This window comes from Thunnus albacares, chromosome 13, assembly GCF_914725855.1.
Source record: "Thunnus albacares chromosome 13, fThuAlb1.1, whole genome shotgun sequence".
Taxonomy (NCBI): Eukaryota; Metazoa; Chordata; class Actinopteri; order Scombriformes; family Scombridae; genus Thunnus; species Thunnus albacares.
Genome location: NC_058118.1, coordinates 24,661,102 through 24,680,067, shown reverse-complemented (window position 1 = coordinate 24,680,067; position 18,966 = coordinate 24,661,102).

The following is an 18,966-nucleotide window of genomic DNA, read 5'->3' as shown; positions in this document are numbered from 1 at the left end:
AGGGTGTGCCCAAATGCAAATATGTAATTCGGCAAAGCACAAATAGTGTTTTTTATTCTTTTCTTTTTTTACGAATATTTGTTTCATACAAATGTTTTTAAAATTATTTGTTTTTGGGAAGAAAAGAAAAAAAACATGTCAAATATCCGGTGTGGGGACCTTCTTTGTAAAGTAGTTTATTCATGAACACTTATTGTAACACTTTAATTTTCTAAAATTAAAAGTGCAATAAAAACAAAAACAGGATTTTTAAGCCTCTTTTCACTTTTATTCAAATACAAATACAAATCATTTTGCTGCCTCAACAAAGACAGATATAAATACAAATACTGGCACATCCTTGATCTATATGTATATGTGTGTATACAAATATATATATATATATATATATATATATATATATATATATATATATATATATATAGACGGGTGACAAATTAAAAGAAAAAAGAAAAATTAAAAGAAAAACTGGCCCAGGTCTGAATGTTTGACCCCTACAGTGAGGGGATCTGGTGGTTCTGGGGCACTTTGCTGACATGGTTCGGGTCCACTTGTCCCCTTAGAGGGAAGGGTCACTGCAAATCAATACAAAGTTGTTCTGAGTGATCACCTTTATCCTATGATGAAACATTTCTATCCTGATGGGAGTGGTCTCTTTCCAGGATGACAATGCCCCCGCCCACAGGGCAGGAGGGGTCACTGAATGGTTTGATGAGTATGAAGATGATGTGAATCATACGTTATGGCCTTCACAGTCACCAGATATCAATCCAGTTGAACACCTATGGGAGATTTTGGGCCGACGTGTTAGACAGGGCTCTCCACCACCATCATCAAAACATCAAATGAGGGAATATCTTTTGGAAGAATGATGTTCCTCAGTCATGGCATTGACTCTACAAGTCTCTGGAACTCTTCTGGAGGGATGAACACAATATCATCCTACTTATTAGGATGCAAGTGAGTTTTGTTTTGGCACAAAATTGGAATGCTGTTGTCACCAGAAAAATGACAGCATTTGTTGTTTGTTTGAATGCCTAAAACAACCTAATATACACAAAGTTGACATTTTCTTCACATGTAACCTGTTGTACAAAATTGTTTTTAACCAAATAGTTTCTAGTTGCCTAAATTTTGAGCCTTAACTATTTGGGTAGAAGATCAGAAAATATGGTCATTTTTTTTAAACAACTCTTTTAAACCACTTGGTTCTCGTTTCACAAACATCTACAACTTTTAATGTTATAGTCCCAGTTTTACATAAAGCAACTGCGTCAACTGTCTGATGTGAAAAATGTCTGCAAAAGAACACACTAAGCTGCCAAGTTTCATCACCGCGCCAAATCTAAATGTGGTCATGTGACTCCACATCGTACTTTGAATAACAAGTTTAATGAAAGGGCAGGACAGGTATGACACTGAACACCTGCATCGACATATAGTAAATACATGTCTTCATGACTGTCAAGACTGCTTAAATGTTCAGTGAATACACACACGCACGCAAGCACACACACACACACACACACACACGTCAGTTGGCATCCCTGCCTCAGTTTCATCTGGAGGAGCTCAGGGAACTCAGTGCTGCTGTTCATTATGTTTAAATAGATGATGATAATGATGATGATGATGATGATGATGATGACACTTTATTAATCCCCACAGGGGAAATTCTTCTTGTTGCAGCAGCTCAAAATTAGAAGAAAAAGTAGAGCAGTAACCTTGTGCAGATGCATTGTGGGAAAAACGGACATCACCTCTGCCAGATGAAAACATTATTCGTTCTCTTTACATGTTGTATGACTCTTTTACTCACACAAGGACACACCGCTGGCAGCTGGATGCATCAGACAATGTTCGGTTCAAACCTTCTGTGGTTTTCTCGGGGTTATGGTGCTTCTCTACCCACAAGGTCGAGCTTAAATCCAAACTTTTTCTTATACAAACTTATATTTTGAGGGGCTTTCAAATGGCTTCTAAAGTTGAATCATAAAAGGGAACAAAGCAACTCTTTCCAGAAACCTATAGTAATTTTTGATCCCCAGCTGAACTTTGAGAAACATTTTTAATCAGTTATTCAGTCCTGTTATTTTCATTTAAGAAACACTGCCAACCTACACCCCTTCTTATCTTTCCGAAAGCTTGAACAAGCATTGTTTTGTCTCCTCGCGTCTCGACTATTGTAGTGCACTATAATCTTGTTTAAGCCAAGAGGCTGTAGCATGTTTATGCGTTCAAAATTCTGATGACTAACAAAGACTCTTTAGCATTTCCATATTATCCCTTCATTACACTGGCTTTGCGTTACATTCAGGGTTTAATTTTAAACGAGGCATATGATGCTTTTGTGATTATCTGTTATTTTTATACTGTTATGATGTCAGATGTCTATGTTAAACATGGTCAAAGGTCCGAAACTTGAGGTGAACATTGGTAAAAATGCTCCCTGAAAGTCAAAAGCCAGGGCTCCAGTTTCCCTAAATGCTTTGTTTGCAAAGTTACCACTATTTCCCATCATGATGATGTCAGAATGTTTGTGCACGCTCACAAACAGCCGTCATTCTGTGACTTTTGTTGCTAAGGTTGTTCCACAAGTTTATCACATATTTTGGATCATATTTCAGCTCAAACTCGTACAGATGTACAGTAACAGTCAAGAGTTTGGACACATGTTCCCATTCACTTCAATGAGAGTGTGTAAAGATATGTAAAGAGTGTGTTAAATCCTTCTAATTGCTTTTAATTGCACAATTTAACTCCACCAAGTGCTTCTGCTTGTTCAAAGTTTAAGGTTCATACTGGACTTCTATCCTGGATCCCAGATTTTGTAACAGTGTCCCTCTGAGGGTCAGATCAGCAAACTAAAGAGAGTTTTAAATGTCATCTCAAAGTAATTGTATTGAGATTTCTGTTGTTCTTTATTGTAAATATTTATTCAATTCTTTAATTGTCTTTTTTGTAACTATGAAGTACTTTGTAACCCTGGTGTCATATAAATAAAGTTTTACTAACTTACATGTTGTCAACTGTCAACAATCTTTGATGATAATAATGCATTGTTTAGGATAATCAATCAGGAATCATGTTACCCCAGTTCTTGTGCTATATAAAGAATGGATGATTATCAGACAATAATGAATAATGCATCTCATCACTGCATGCGTTTTTGTTTTTTTCAGAATTTCAGTGATGGATCCTGGGGGCTGTTGCATCATCTGTGGCAGCGACTGTTTGCAGAAAAGTTGGATCTTTTGCACACTTGGAGGAAGCTCATACAGTATGTCTCTACTGTGTTGCAGAATTTGGGCAAGTTATTGATCATAGGGGTGCTATTTCTTTGACTCAGATAGAGGCTCAAACATGGTTCTATTAAATTAAACCTTTGAGAAGGATAAAGTCACTGAGCACGGCAGTTTTATTTGGCCTTGGAAATCGTAGTTTGATAAAATCATCTCAATTCAAGGTCCACATTCATGCTTTTTCTGGGGCTTTAGTTGGGTTTTTTTTCTGTCAAAATATACTAATTGACATAGTTTTGAATAAGGGTGTTCACACTGTGAACCATAACAGAATAATGTTTACACACAAGTGACAACATGCACTCTAAAATCTGTCATTTTTAAAATTTAGTTTGGCAGGAAACTATTGCCATAAAAGATAAAAGAAATGGAAAAGAATTGAAAAATTGAAATTAGCAGTTGATGTCCATTGTGCACCTCTTTCCTATAAAAACAGTAATACTGCACAGTCAATATTAGTTCATAGTATGTGCTCAGTAGTATAAGTTTATGGTATGAAATTGGGATATATTGATGCAAAGAACATGAGTTCTATCTCACACAGGCTCTGCCCTCTACTGGTCTCTATGGGTAATAATCTCTTCCTATCACACGCACACAGTCGCCCGCTGAAATTTGCATGTACATAGCCGGCCAATCAGGACCATCTGGTGAACATTCCCCCATCAGTACAGGAGGACTTATGTTATCGGGGGTCCCCACAGCATCTGTTGCAAGAACACTGCTGGGTCAAGTGACCTCCTACATAATGGTGTTCACAGATGCACCCTCACGGGGTGGAGGGGCACCTGTCTGGGGAGAGCGATAGGTGGTGTGTGGCCTTCAGGGGAAAACCGACACATAAACCTCCTTGAACTTCAGGTGGTGCTCCTGGTTCTCCAACACTTCCTGACTCTGGTTCAGGGGAGACGTGCTGGTGAAAACAGACAACCGCACCACAGTTGCCTACATCAACAGGCCGGGCGGAGTCTGCTCCGCAGCCCTGTTGAAGATAGCGGAGAGCCCTCCACATTCCGAATCTGGAGAACAGGGGGGCCGTCCTCATGTCGAGAGGTGGCCCTCTGCAAGATAAGTGGGTGCTGCACCCCGAGGTAGTGCAGCAGATTTGGAACCGGTTCCGGAGAGTGGAAGTGAGCCTGTTTGCCAGTCGAAAGAACGCCTGCTGCCCGATCTGTTTCTGATGATCCATCCTTAGGGGTGGATGAGAACTAGGGTTACAATATTGTAACCTTCGATTTCCCATTTTGATATTTTTTCATTGATTTTCAGTCAGTTTAACCTACTGTAATGTTATATAATGTCAAAACAAAGACTGGTGGTTTGTTGATATTTCATCTGAGGTATTGCATTTAACGTGCAGATAAACAAACGTCCTTCCTCCCTCCACCCCCACATCATTTCAGTGCCTGGCAGACAAACATGAGAAAGACATAAGTCACAGAGTTTCAAAGTTTTTACGAAGTAAACAGCTCTTTGATTGGATGTTGCATAATGATGCTGTGACTAACTGTTTTTTCCATGCGGTTATTCCACAAAGATCTGATGACCTCACATAAAACATAATCTAACCTCTCTGGCTTCTGCAATTATTTAGTATTTATATCTTTTCATTTGGTATAACTCCAATTAGTTTAATGGCATCCATAAACTGTTTAAAATCAAATGTACTGTATGTGCCAAAAATAACTAGGAAGTGATTATAAAAATACCATCATTTGAGTAACCCTGTCCTTTTACATGTCACAGCATTGAAGTCAACCCAATAGTCCAAATTGTCATGTAGTGAGTGAGTGAGGCGGACCCAAATGCAGGAGATGGCAAGTAGGCAGGGTCAGATGCAGAATATTTAATGATAACAGGGAACACTAACCATAACCACAGACGACTCGACAAAGACTGAACTGAAAACTGGACTATTAAATATACAGGGTCTGATTACAAACCGCACACAGTTGAGTGAAACAAGACACGGGTGAAACACATGAGGTAATCAACAAAGGCGGGGAAAATACAGGAAGTAAAGGTAACAAAACACAAGGAGAAAACATTTCAAAAATAAAACAGGAACTAAAGTAATCAGACAAGGAACAGGTGACACAACACACAGGCAGACTGGGAGCTGATAAACTGGGGAAGACACTAGGAGCAGGGCTTGCACAGAGAAAACCAAATCCAGGCAACATAAATGTAACACAGAAAACCCAAGAGAACAAAAAACACAAAGAGTCCAAAAACAGAAAGTCCATTAAGGATGTGACACAAATAAGACAAATACAAAGTCGGTAACATTTTACTGTTTACATTTTAACAATTATTACAAAAATGCTTTAAAAACCCCATGACAGAACCACAGCAGTGTAATATATGTGCCCGTTAAGCCATTTAACAAAACCCATGAGGCTTCAGATTTCCAACACAACTCATTAAATCTAATCTTTGAAATGAAAACGTGGCAGAGAAAACTGAATTAACAACCCCCTCTGTAAAACCATTAATATTTGTTTACATACACTAACATTTGCCTTTTATATATTGTATTTCAGAGAGAAAACTGTATTAACCAGGGGCCTAATTTACAAAAGTGTTTTTGGATTTACTCTGAAGTGAGGCTAAAATGATTCAGAAATCTATCAAAACCTCTTCAGCTGTATTTCATGGACTGACAGTCAGGTGGGAAGACTTAACAGAAGCAAATCTGTCCACTAAAAATTCAGTTTGCATGCTACAACATGGTTTTGCCTAATACGTTTTGAAGGAAATGCAATTGCTACATGGATTGTTTTCACTGGCGATTTGTTTTCTAGTGTTACACTCTTATGGAGGTGGTTGGGGTGGACGGTGGACATATGAGGTGCAAGATTTTGACATGTCAGGTTTAGGCTTCGCAAAAAAACAGAAAAACAACTGGTTAAGGTCTGGAAAAACATGGTTTTGGTGACTGAACAAACTGAGCAACATTAGCATTCATTGGGATTTGTGTTTGCGTGCACCTGGTGAATGAGTCCAATATTCATTCACTTTTAGCTTCGTTTGAGTCTTCATTACCATATGTGGAAAATATCTAGCTCTTTAGCTTAATGACCAGCTAGTTGCTAACTTTGTCTTTGGGCCATTTATCTCTGGACAGGTAGTGTAAAGTGGGTTTTTAGAGCTTTTTTGCTGAAAACACTGCTTATGAGAGCTGTGAGACTGAACCAAAACAGTAAAGCTGTGACGCTTAGCTCTGTGACTCGAATGTACGGTAAAGCTAATGCTAAAACATAAGAAAGCTGAGGCTATGAGCACCTAAACTACAGTGACCAGATGTCTCGGTTTGGCCGAGATTGTCCCGGTTTCAAGCTGGGTTTCAAAGATTTGTAAAACACTAAAATGTCCTGGTTTTCAACATTCACCACCAAATTGTCCCAGTTTTCACCACTATCAAAATAACTTGTTTTCAGTGCCACTCATTTTTACTTAACCCAATGCACCAAGCGTCTGAACTCAACACTGATTTGTCTGTATGTGTGTGTATCAATGAATGTGGTTAGTCAAATGGTTAGCTATCATGCTGAAGAGAGATTCAGTCTTTTCTAAAGAGCTCCAGGAGGCTTACTCCTTCCTTCAGTAAGTACCCGGCAACGATTTTCAGTAGCACACGGTGGCGATGCTGATATAAAGGATCATATTAAGACAGCCAAACATAAGTGGTGGTTTCCCTGAGAGCTGAGAGCTCCAGAAAAGAAATTGTAACTAAGAAGATTTTAGTTATTAACAAGGTGCAATTGTGATGTTTTAATCTTTGTAAACTCATGACCAGCTTGTGGCATAGCATTGTGAAGATGTAGGTTAACGTTATTTTTACGTTATAGACTATAAAGTTATTTATAGGCCACAAATAAATTTATACCTTGTTTTGTTTAAAAAAAAAAAAAAAAAAAAAAAACTGGCAGAGAATGTCAAAACATTATTTTTCCTCTGCTGAGGTGCTGTCCATGGTGTTGAAAGGTGCGCTCAGTAGGTGTGCTTGGCAATGAAATAATTGTCCCCCATTCTGATGAAAATACCTTTGGTGTGTGCATAAGCACATATACAGACGGGTGACAAATTAAAGGAAAAACTGGTCCAGATCTGAATGTTTGACCCCTACAGTGAGGGGATCTGGTGGCTCTATTCTTTGAGGGGCATTTTTGCTGGCATGGTTTGGGTACACTTGTCCCCTTAGAGGGAAGGGTCACTGCAAATCAATACAAAGTTGTTCTGAGTGATCACCTTTGTCCTATGATGAAACATTTCTATCCTGATGGGAGTGGTCTCTTCCAGGATGACAATGCCCCCGTCCACAGGGCTCAAGGGGTCACTGAATGGTTTGATGAGTATGAAGATGATGTGAATCATATGCTATGACCTTCACTGTCACCAGATCTCAACCCAATTGAACACCTATGGGAGATTTTGGGCCGACGTGTTAGACAGTGCTCTCCACCATCATCAAAACACCAAATGAGGCAATATCTTTTGGAAGAATGATGTTCATCAGCCTTTGCATTGATTCTTCAAGTCTCTGGAACTCTTCTGGAGGGATGAACACAACTCCCATCAGGACAGAAATGTTTCATCATAGGATAAAGGTGATGACCCAGAACAACTTTGTATTGATTTGCAGTGACCCTTCCCTCTAAAGGGACAAATGGACACAAATCATACCAGCAAAATGCCCCCCAAAGCATAATAGAGCCACCAGATCCCCTCACTGTAGGGGTCAAGCTTTCAGACCTGTACCGGTTTTTTCTTTAATTTGTCACCCGTCTGTATGTGCGTATGCATGGATGTGCAGTACACTTAAGGTTCCTGGTCTCGGGATTTGAAAATATAAACCCTAACCTAAACATAATCATAAAAACATGAATTATTCTTCAGCATGCATTCAGTGTGAACGTTTTGCAACTTTGCAGATACTGTACATAATTCACACATCATATTTATTTCAAAACGTATTTACTGTCTCAAATGAGTCCTACATAAACGTCTTTTGGGAGACAGGGTTGACAGGCAGTAGAACCAAAACTTTTAAAATTTTTACTCAAATACTTTGGCTTAAATATTTCAAAACACAGATGGATTTCTAAGCAGAAAACATGAAAATTTCCTACCATAACTGTTATTTTATTGTCAATCTGTGACAGATTATAGTCAATGACTTTTAGCTAAATTGTAAAATGCAACCAACATCTTCACAGTAACATCAGTCCCTGAAAATATCATTTGAGATTACAGAGACTTCACATTATTTGCCTTGGGGGGATTTTAGTTATTTTTGTTTGTTTGTTTTGACCAAAGCAGATGGATAACTTTCTGTCTCATGTGGTTTTTCTGTTATGTTATTTTAGAATTAGGGGAGATGTTTTAAAGAAAGAGGGAAAATCTGCATAACCAGTTTTAATGCTGTCATTCTTATTAACTATTGTGCAGAGTGATGTCCCATCATCAGTTTCAGCTTGACCACATACATTTAACCGATTCACTTCTGCTCCACAGCATAAACGCCCCATTACCAAGACATAAAAGTACCGAACTCATCTTTTTTAAATATGATGTTGCTATTACAATGACAAGATTAAGGTTTGATTTTTATGGCCCTCCACCTTGCTTAAGTAAATTAGTTTGAACTGTGAGTCTGGGAGGTGTTTGACACTTCACCCTCTGCATATGTCTGCCATTTAAGACCAATAGTCAAACCGCCTACTTGACAGGTTCGCCCATGAACTTTAAAGTCACCTCAATATCCCAACTCAAAAAAAAAAAAAAAAAAAAAGAAATAAAGAAGAAGAAGAAATCCATTTTAACTAGGAGAGAGGGAGAGAAAGGAAGACAGAGTGTAGGGGAGAGCGATAGAGACAGCGAAAGAGTCTCAGCGTGTCAAACCCAAATACTATTATACTTGTTATAATTCATTATTATTTCAATGACAGGGGTCCTGGTCTGAAGGTGACTTCATTACATTACAGGTTATTGCCTCATATATCAAACTTGGGTGGCCCCAATTTTTAGGCAGCAGAAGTGTCTGGCTGACTGTGAAATTGACTGCTCTCCATCACAGAGTACAGTAATTAGATTAGCCTGCTGGTTATGTATAAAACAAGAGCAGACAGAGCTAGCTGCTCTCCTGAGGCTGCCAGCAGGGACGAGGACAGCAATATGATGATGAGGGCATACAGACATGCTGTAGCATATTGTTACTGTACAGGACGTATGTACTGTATGTGTATGTGGGCCTGTGTTATGTCACATTTGGGGACCAATTTCATGTGTTAAACAAGTACTGGGGACAAATACGGGATCCCCAGTTTGTTTTTGCAGCAGTCCTCCTGCACACATCAGCACTTACACTCCAGTCTCATCCATGGGACCCTGGGTCACATGACATGCTTGGTCATGGTTGATATCTAAAGGTGTTGTCTGACTAACGCAAAGCGAAATTGGTCATGAACAGACACAGATTCCCTCTAGGTGTAGCAAACTGAGGTAAAGTGAGGTAAACTGACATGACATGATGTGAAAATGTTGTAAAAAAATGAAAGAACAAAAGTACAAAGACGAGTAAGAAGCAGGGATAACTAGAGACAGTTCAATCTGAGTGGACCATAACACTCATATGTTGAAATCCCACTGAAGACAGAGACCATTTTTTATCTCAGAGTAAATGAATGATTATCTCCTCAACCTCGTATAAAGGCAACAGGCTGGTAAGAGGACATATGATACATTAAAAGTCTAACATAAGTCCTTGCACACTGTCAGCATTTGCGGTCTTTGTATTGAATGTTTTAGTCTCCTTCTTAAAGCATTTTAAGAAACATTATGTATATTACAACGGTATCTCATATAAATATCATTGGTGTTCAGCAATTTTGGTGAGTTAATTAATGGTGAGTTCAGTGGGTTCAAGCCTATGAAACCTAAAACTATGACAAAGTTAAAATATTCACTGTAATTCTTAACATCTACAGGTAAGTTTGGCCACATGCCAGTGCACCAAATTGGATATTGTCGCCTTCTGAACAACTGACCAATATGACCCTTGCTCCAATCATTTCACAGGTGCGCTAATGATGCAATAACAGACATTAAGTGGCCATAAGAAGAACATTTTAAACGACTTCTGTACTGGCCTAAACATGCAGCTGTGGTTGTTGCCATTTGGGGTTAATAAATAATGGCTGAAACACAAGCCAGGTGAACAATGGGTAGAGAGTGTTTTTGGGTTGTATACACAGCGTGGTATGATTTGCATGTGGAATTAGTGTTTTTTGTTTTTTTTGCTGAGGTAATGCTGTCACTTTAAGATCAGCTTAATGGTAGTTCTCACGAGAATGAGGAGCTCTTGAGAGGCACTAGGCACAAGGAAGTAGCAGTACTGGGGAACTAATGACTGCTGAGACTGGTAAAACGTGTTAGGTATGTGATATCCCCACCATGCTGAGGGTAACACTGAACAGCAGGAGATAGAAGGCCGTGTTGAGTCCTGGGTTCTGCACACTGGAGTGAGAAAACAAGTCACTACTGTTGTCTACAGATATCTAACATCTAGGGTTCATTAGGTTGAGTTATCTGCAGAGCTAGATTTGGTCTACTCTAATTGTTCATGTACAGTGATACTCTGGGTGGCCTTCCTGCACCGTTGTTTATTATTACTGTAGTGAACAGTTTGGAGTTAAAAGTCAATATTAAGCTTTCGCCAGGGAAGGTATTTCAGGAAAGGTTGTGTATAGGAGACATATCTGCTTCCCTATTGGTTCCACTGATGTTGTGAATTAAGTACAAAACCCAGGAGAAAATAACTATTCTGCTTTGTTATCACTGTGATTATCTCAAACTCTCACAATTACAGAATTAATCGCAGAATAAAACACCCACAAAAAGAATTTTGCTCTGTGTGCGGTCCCATCATTCATGAGCAGGCCACATGAAATCCAGGTAAATTTCGAACAATTAAAATAGATACTATTCAACGCCACTAGTGGAGCTTTAAGAACCTTTAACTGCTAGTGATTGTTGGTTATAAAAAAAAGAGAAATTGCATTTTTTCATCCTATTTATTTTGTTATCTTTTATTGCTCAAACCCTTTCATGTCTTAATTAATCCTGCTTTGTAAGCCTCACTAATCAGTGGTATTTTGCATTATTTGACATTGCATTTGTAGATATGATCATTTTATACACACAAAGTTTAAATTACTTTTGCACAGGAACTTTACTCAACTATATTTCCCCCGAGGACAGCTGTGCCGTGAGGTTCCCTAGCACTGTGTGCTAACTATAAATGTGTGTGTCTGTGCTCCTGTGTGAATGAGAAAGCATGTATGAGCATCAATGTAGATGTATGTGTTGGTGCGTGTACTTACAGGGTTTGTTTCCCCGAGGAGCAACACTAGCAATAACGAGCTCACGCATTTTGAGATTGCTGCATAATTCAAGCTTGCTGCCTTTGTTCAGTACCACCCATAAAAGCAAGATCGTTAACCGGCTATGTTTCCACTCTCTGCTGATAGAGACATCTTATTTGTAGTGTTTACATGAAGTAGATGTCTGTGTTTGGTCATTAATTTTTCAGCAGAGCGTCTAAGCTCTGTGGTACAGCCTTGATCCTCCATGCTTCATCGAACTGCTCCTCTTAAAGAAAAAGTCATCAGCCTCTCTGCAACACTGAAACAGCATCTTTAAAGATGAGAAGTGAAGGTGTTAGTGTTTGCATGCATGTGTTAATGCATGCTCGTGGAAATATGTGTAACAGGTTACGCAGTATGAATGTGTGTGTGGGCGCAAGATAAGATGAAACATCATTGATCCACACAGGAAAATTGTGTCATTGCTGAGGCCAGAAAGATAAAAAGACATTAATTTATGTAGAATTTAACCTTCACCCAGGATGCCTTTGCCTTATACCTCCAATATCAAACCCTCTTCATTCATTCTGTGCCCTCTCTATGAGGCAACCACGGCAATGATCCCTTGTATTCATTCTTATTTATTCTTTCCATCACACTTCTAAACAAGTTCAACCAATATGTTGAAAGTAAAAACAAAGGTGGACACTGAATTTTTAGACTTGCTTGACTTGTAATAGTAGTTTAGGTAAAGCATGGGTATAAGTAATAATATTAAAGATGGCACACATACTGTATATATGTAACATTAATGATTAATCATTTTATTGAAGGAGACATACTATGCACATTTCCAGGTCTATATTTATATTCTGGGGCTCGACTGGAATATCTTTGCACAATTGTATTTTAGCTCCTGTCTCTTTAAGACCCCCCCCCCCCCCCCCCCCCCCCCACTCTGTTTTGATTGGCCAGTTTCCGGACACTACCTCTTGGCAGACTTCCGCCAACTCCGAAGGCTATGTAAACAAAGAGTAGTTTTAGGATTTCACTTCTTTTTCTTGTTCTTTACTCAAAATGGAAACAACACAAACAACCCATGGAACAACCTTACAGCGACAAAGGCTACAGAACACATAGCCATTTGCTGGCAACAATCTGATGTCATCACGAGCAGGAAGCGGAAGTAACTTTGCAAATGAAGCATTCAGAGCAAGCTGAAGCCCTGACTTTTGACTTTCAAAGGACATATTCTCACCTCAAGTTTTGGAACTTTGTTTAACATAGACATCCAACATTATAAAAATAACAGAAAATCACAAAAAGCATGATATGTCCCCCTTAAATAGTCCGGGTAAGGCATGTAAGTGAGGTAACATTATTACTATCATTAGTTGCGCGTTTGCTTTTCCTGCTTTAATGTCAAAATGTTCTGCTGTGAAAAAGGCCTATTACTCAAATTGTAAACATACTTTGCACTGTAGGGTTATTTCCTGGTTAACCCAACTGCTTCCCACAGTTGTACACACAGCATTTTTCAATACAGCTGATGATAACAGCTCAAGTATGTTCAGCTTCTTTTTAACTTCCAAATAAATCACTCATATACTTACACTGATCTGGACTTTAGAAATAGTTTATTGAAAAACCTGTCACTACATTTATAAAACACCAATCATTACTGTCAAGAGAAATGTTCATATTTTATGTTTTTGAGTAAGACACTAACACAGTCGGTTAAGGTTCAGGAGAGACAGTGGTTTTGATTAAATATAGAAAAAGTTGATGCTGCCTTGAACCAAAAGATGAAACACAAACTGTATTTCTTGTGTCAAAGTCATGCTCTATGTACATCTGACTACCAACAACTTTATAGTAATAATATGATAATAATATGACTGTATTCATATACTGCAGCAAGTATATGAACACGGTCATATTACTTCTGAAAATACATTATTACACCATACTGCCACACATGAGCATTGAAACTGAATGATGGTGTATGATATGTCATGTGGAACGTGTTCGTGTGTAGGCGTGTTGAGTTAATGGAGCTTATTCTGGATGAAAAGTGTTTGGAGGAAACATTTTAATGAGAAAACCAATGGAAAATGTTCATCTCTCCTGATTCATTGGCCCATACATCAACATTGGGAAGCCTCACTGCTGATAGGGTCACACTGCCCTTTTTATGATATCGGACCCCTCCTTCCTTATCTACAATACACCCCCCCCCACACACACACACAAACAATTACAAAAGTTGAAGGCACTTAACGTTTCCATTATAAAACTCCTTTACTTTTTCACATTAAAATTCATTGCTGAATATCTAAAACACAAAGGATGCTATCATTTTATGTTACCATTTATTCAACCAGACAGTGAAAGCATTTAAACTGTGAGCTCCTGCTTTTTTAATGCTTCATTTAGTGCTTTGTTGCCAAGCACTAATCACATTCCTGTCAATTAAATAATGTAGGTGGTACAGTGATATGGATTAAGTCATATTACAGTCACAATATTTGATGATTAAACAACTCATATGAGCGTTTTCTAATCTGCATCCCCAATGGGGAAGGTTAAGTTTAGTTTAATTAGAAGTACTTTGTTGCTTATAAGGAACTAATGTTGAACCTTTGTAGGAACCGAGAAGTCTCTGGCATCAAAGTTACACTCTTTAGCTATTTTTTCATATGAACTTCATATGAAATGACAATATCCGGAGAATCAGGTCTGGACGTTGTCCGGAGTCGCCCTTTCACACATGTAGCACACAACAGGAGATTGTCCATGTCAGACGCATTCTTACCTGCTGGAAATGCTCCGTTTGGACACAAATGTGGATGATGTGAGGTGAAAATTCACTTTAGGTTCTGTGTACACACATACGGATACAAAGTAGTTGGCAGTTGCTGGCCTCTCATGAGTCTGTAGTTCTGTGTGTGTGTTGAGCACATCATTAACATACTCTGATCCGACTAGACAGTTGCTTTCTAATGTAGCCGACGTACCAATAAACCAACAATAATGGCGACTTGTTTCCATGCGTCGGCCATCTTTTTTTTCTAAGACAGGTCATAGAAAAACCAGAGACTGCAACAATCAGCTTTTCCTCCATTTTTGTGTAAAGTTATATCATGTAGGAATCATAACAAACACGATTGACTACACTTTCCTCTGTAGTGCAGCTGGGCACCTTTTTAATCACTCTCACTCAATTGGGGAAACCGGGGTCCAGAGCCAGGTCTCATTCACAATGAATAGTAGCTGAATATTACTGTCCCACCTTTTGAGTACATATGTGTAAGAGCTTTTGCCAGTGCTTAACAAGGTCACTCTTCCCCTGCTTCTACTGTGAGTACACTCATGCAACCATACGAGCTGGCTTGCCAGGGAGTTTAAAGTGACTAATGTTGTCATTTTTTTTTTCCCCGGTGAGAACGGTGACCATCCAGTTACAGACCTGTCAGGCACCTGTATACCCATTCAAACTTCATTTTTAAGATGAAAACCTAGCTGTATGCTCTGAGAATACCTCGCCTTAGATTTTGTCCAGAGAATGGCGAGAATTCAGGAGAGCGAGTCTGAACGTGACTGTAGTTTGAAAACGAAACGGTGTTCGGTTTTCTTTTGTAAGCGGGATCGTGAGTGAGTGCGGACTTTTCAAAAATATAGTATATATTGATAATTCAGTGTGATTACTGCTTGAACAACTCACTTTTTCCTTGAGTTATGGTAAGCTATAGTTGTTTTTTCTGTGACCTTTCCTTTTCTTGTTTTGTCTTTTTGTTCTCTTCCTGTCTGATGCTTTTCCCTTCCCTTTCTTGCCAGTTCCTTACCTCACTGTCTTTTTTACCTTCTCTATTTGCATCTCCCTTTGTGGCCTCTCTTACCTGCCCCACCGGTTTTCTTACAGAAAGAGATTGACGGAAGAAGGGATGGAAGGAAGAGTATACAGGTTAAAGCACTGAGAAAGACCAACAGCTGCTCTGCGTCTGGAGGAAGATGTGATGAGTGAGGGGTGAGTCAAGGCACTGTGGAGGCAGCAGAGCATGATGGGAAGGTGATGTGCTGCTGTTTTTTATCCTCCCTTTTTTTCCCCTCCTATACAGGGAGGATTTCACATTTCAGCTCCTACCTCAAAGAGAAAGAAAAGGATGCCGAAAATCACCTTGAAGAAAAAAACTCTACAGGAGCTTCAGAGGACGTTCCAGTTGTCACAGTGCAGTACTTGGCAGAAATGATGCAGTTTATCATGTTGTTATGTTATTTGTTGTGTAATGAATTAGCGGCCGTATGAAAGTTCTTACACTGAATTGATTCTAAAAGCACAACACTAAAACCCTACTGAAAGTGTGACTTTGACTGTGATTAATCCACAAACAAAACAGAATGAAAGGCAGACAGACAGAAGAAGAAGAAGACAAAGAGCAGGACAAGACAGCGCATAAAAGTACAGAGGAAGAAGAAAAGAAGAGGTGAATGTAAATTAAATATTACAATTCTGTCTAGTTTTTCTTTTGCTGCTGACATTTATGCTCGCAGCTGTCCCTTCTTTTGTGTCATCAGACTGTAGTCGATGTGATATATTTTAAAGGTCTCTGGTCAGCTCACTCCACTTACTCTCTGTCTCAGTGACAAAATTAGTGAGACAGCGAAGGTTTCAGCATGATTTAGCTTGAGGCCAGTGAGGGCTCATGTCGGTCCGACACCCTCGTAACTTAACGATCTATAAAACCAATTGATGAACTTTTGAAGCGGCGAACAGAGAATTCACGGCTGGATTGGCCAGAAGCATTAAGTAACTACAATGACATTTTATAATGTATTCAAGTGTATAAATCTGAGGAAAGTATGTCAAATTCACTTACACTGTCAGTACTTGAAGTAATAATCCATGATAGCTTCATATAAATCAAATCATGTTTGTAAAACCTCTTTAAATGATTGATACGGCACGATTTTGACTCTGCATTAAACCAGTATATTAAAGTATTTGACATTGATGTTTTAACACTGGAATGTCTGGTTTGTATTTGTTAGAAAGTATTCTGGTAGCCCTTATGCAGAGATCAGACTACACCATTTTGATCTTTCACGATGGTCACTGTGTCAGATTAGGCAATCATAGTGCCATAAATTCTTGCCGTGTCTTGGTTGGGAGACTGGCAACACTACAAGTACGACCCCGACCAATCCCATCTTTCACGACCTTGTGCGAGTTCACAGGTTGTCGGGCCATGGCTACAGAAGCGCTACGTGTGTTGCTGGCGGTCTTGTGTTCTGAAAAGAAAAAGAAAAGAAAGATAAAACAGTTGTGGACCCCTTCCTGGATGTCCTGAAGAGGACATTACATAAAGCTACCAGGTTCGCTGTAGGTCTCATGGAGGAAAAAAAAATGATTGGGTTTTGTGAATTGTATACTCTGGAAAATGAAGATACAAAGATATCTTTCAATATCAGGTGGTTTCACAATCACTGTAACTGAAGTGCTCTCTGGTGCACATATGTAAACACCTACACAGAAAGTCAAAGCTGTCTAGCGGTTCTCCGACCGAGCTGATCCGCTTTTAATGTTTCAGACCGCGGGGAGCTCATCTCTGCCTCCTCCACAGGCTGATTCAGGCAGGAAAACACTATATGTATATTTATATATATAAGGCAGTGGTGATAAACGTAGCAATCCCAAACGACAGCAACATCAAGAAGAAGGAACACGAGAAAATCGAAAAATACCAAGGGCTGAAAGAGGGGCTAGAAAAGATGTGGGGAGTAAAGGCAACAGTGGTGCCAGTGGTAATCTGAGCACTGGGGGCTGTGACCCACAAACTGGGAGAGTAGCTCCAGCAGATTTCAGATACAACATCTGAGGTCTCTGTCCAGCTGAACAGCTAAGATACTACGCAGAACCCTCAAACTCCCAGGCCTCTGGTAGAGGACCCATGCCTGAGGAAGACACACCACCACCCCCATGGGAGGGGGGTGAGAGGGAGATTTTTTGGCTCTTGAGATCTTGGCTTGACCCTGATGAAGGCCATAAACCGAAACGCGTCGGTCAACTAATAAAGTTGTTCTTTATACTACAAGTGTTGCTGGAGTTTTCATCTCTCTAGACTTCTTTCACTTCTCCTTGGAAGTAGGTGAAGTTGTGCCAGAGACCCTTATTCTGCATCCGCTAGCTTGGCTACAAATCAAACAATGTGTAAATCAAAAGGAGGAAACTAATTGGACTAACATTGTATTTCTGTATACTTAACAGCATTTTCCCATTTATTCAAAGTGGAAACCAGTGTCAACAGACATCAATCTGGTTTCTATGAGATTTCAACCCATTCACTGCCTTTTTTTAATGTTATTCTCCAGGAATGATGATGAATTACAACAATTATCCATAGCCCCAGAAAACCATGCGTTATTGATGGTGGATGCTTAGAGTAGCAAAACAAAGCTTGAAAAAGAGCTTTCCTCCTGTATTCACAAGTGCTGTTTTATCTGAAAGCAACACACAGATAAAGGCAATACATTAAAGCCCTGTGAAAGAAAAATTGTTTCTATATATACACATGTCCCCACAAGACAGCAAAATAGTAAAATAAGCAAAAAGCTATATGTGAAAGAACTCTAAAATAAGACCTTGTGTGCTGCAGTTTTAGAGGTGAGTGGGAGGCGGTGCAACGCAGCTTTTAGTCAGTAATCTAAAGGTCACATGTTCAATGACATCCAACGCTTCCATCACTTTTTAGGTTGACAAACTTTTTCATTTCCTTGATGGAATCTGGTTGGCATAGCTTTATGTGAAGTGTAGACACTTCTGAAACTTCACTCTTGCAACGATCATTAATCCTGCATGAACAGACTCCATCCATCCATTTATTTTCCCATTGCTTACACTGCAGTCTGTAAGTGTTGGGACATTAGCTGCATTCACATCTCATACCGTGTAAAAGTAGTAACACCACAATGCAGAAACACTCCATTACAAGCAAAAGTCCTGCGTTCAAAACATTACTTACAGTGAGTTACAGTAGAGAAGTGTTATCAGCAAAATGCACTGAAGTATCAACAGTAAAAGTGATCATCACACAGAATTTTCAGGTTTTTATATTGTATTATTGGATTATTATTAGTGATTACAGTGATTCCCATTGGGGCACTTCTGCAGTTATCAGGGATTACTTTTGTTAGATTTTAAGATTGTGTCGTAGCTCATCTAACCAGAAAAACATAAAAATAATGATTTGTTAAAAAAAATATAATCAATGCATCTACATATTTGTGTTAAGGAGGAACAA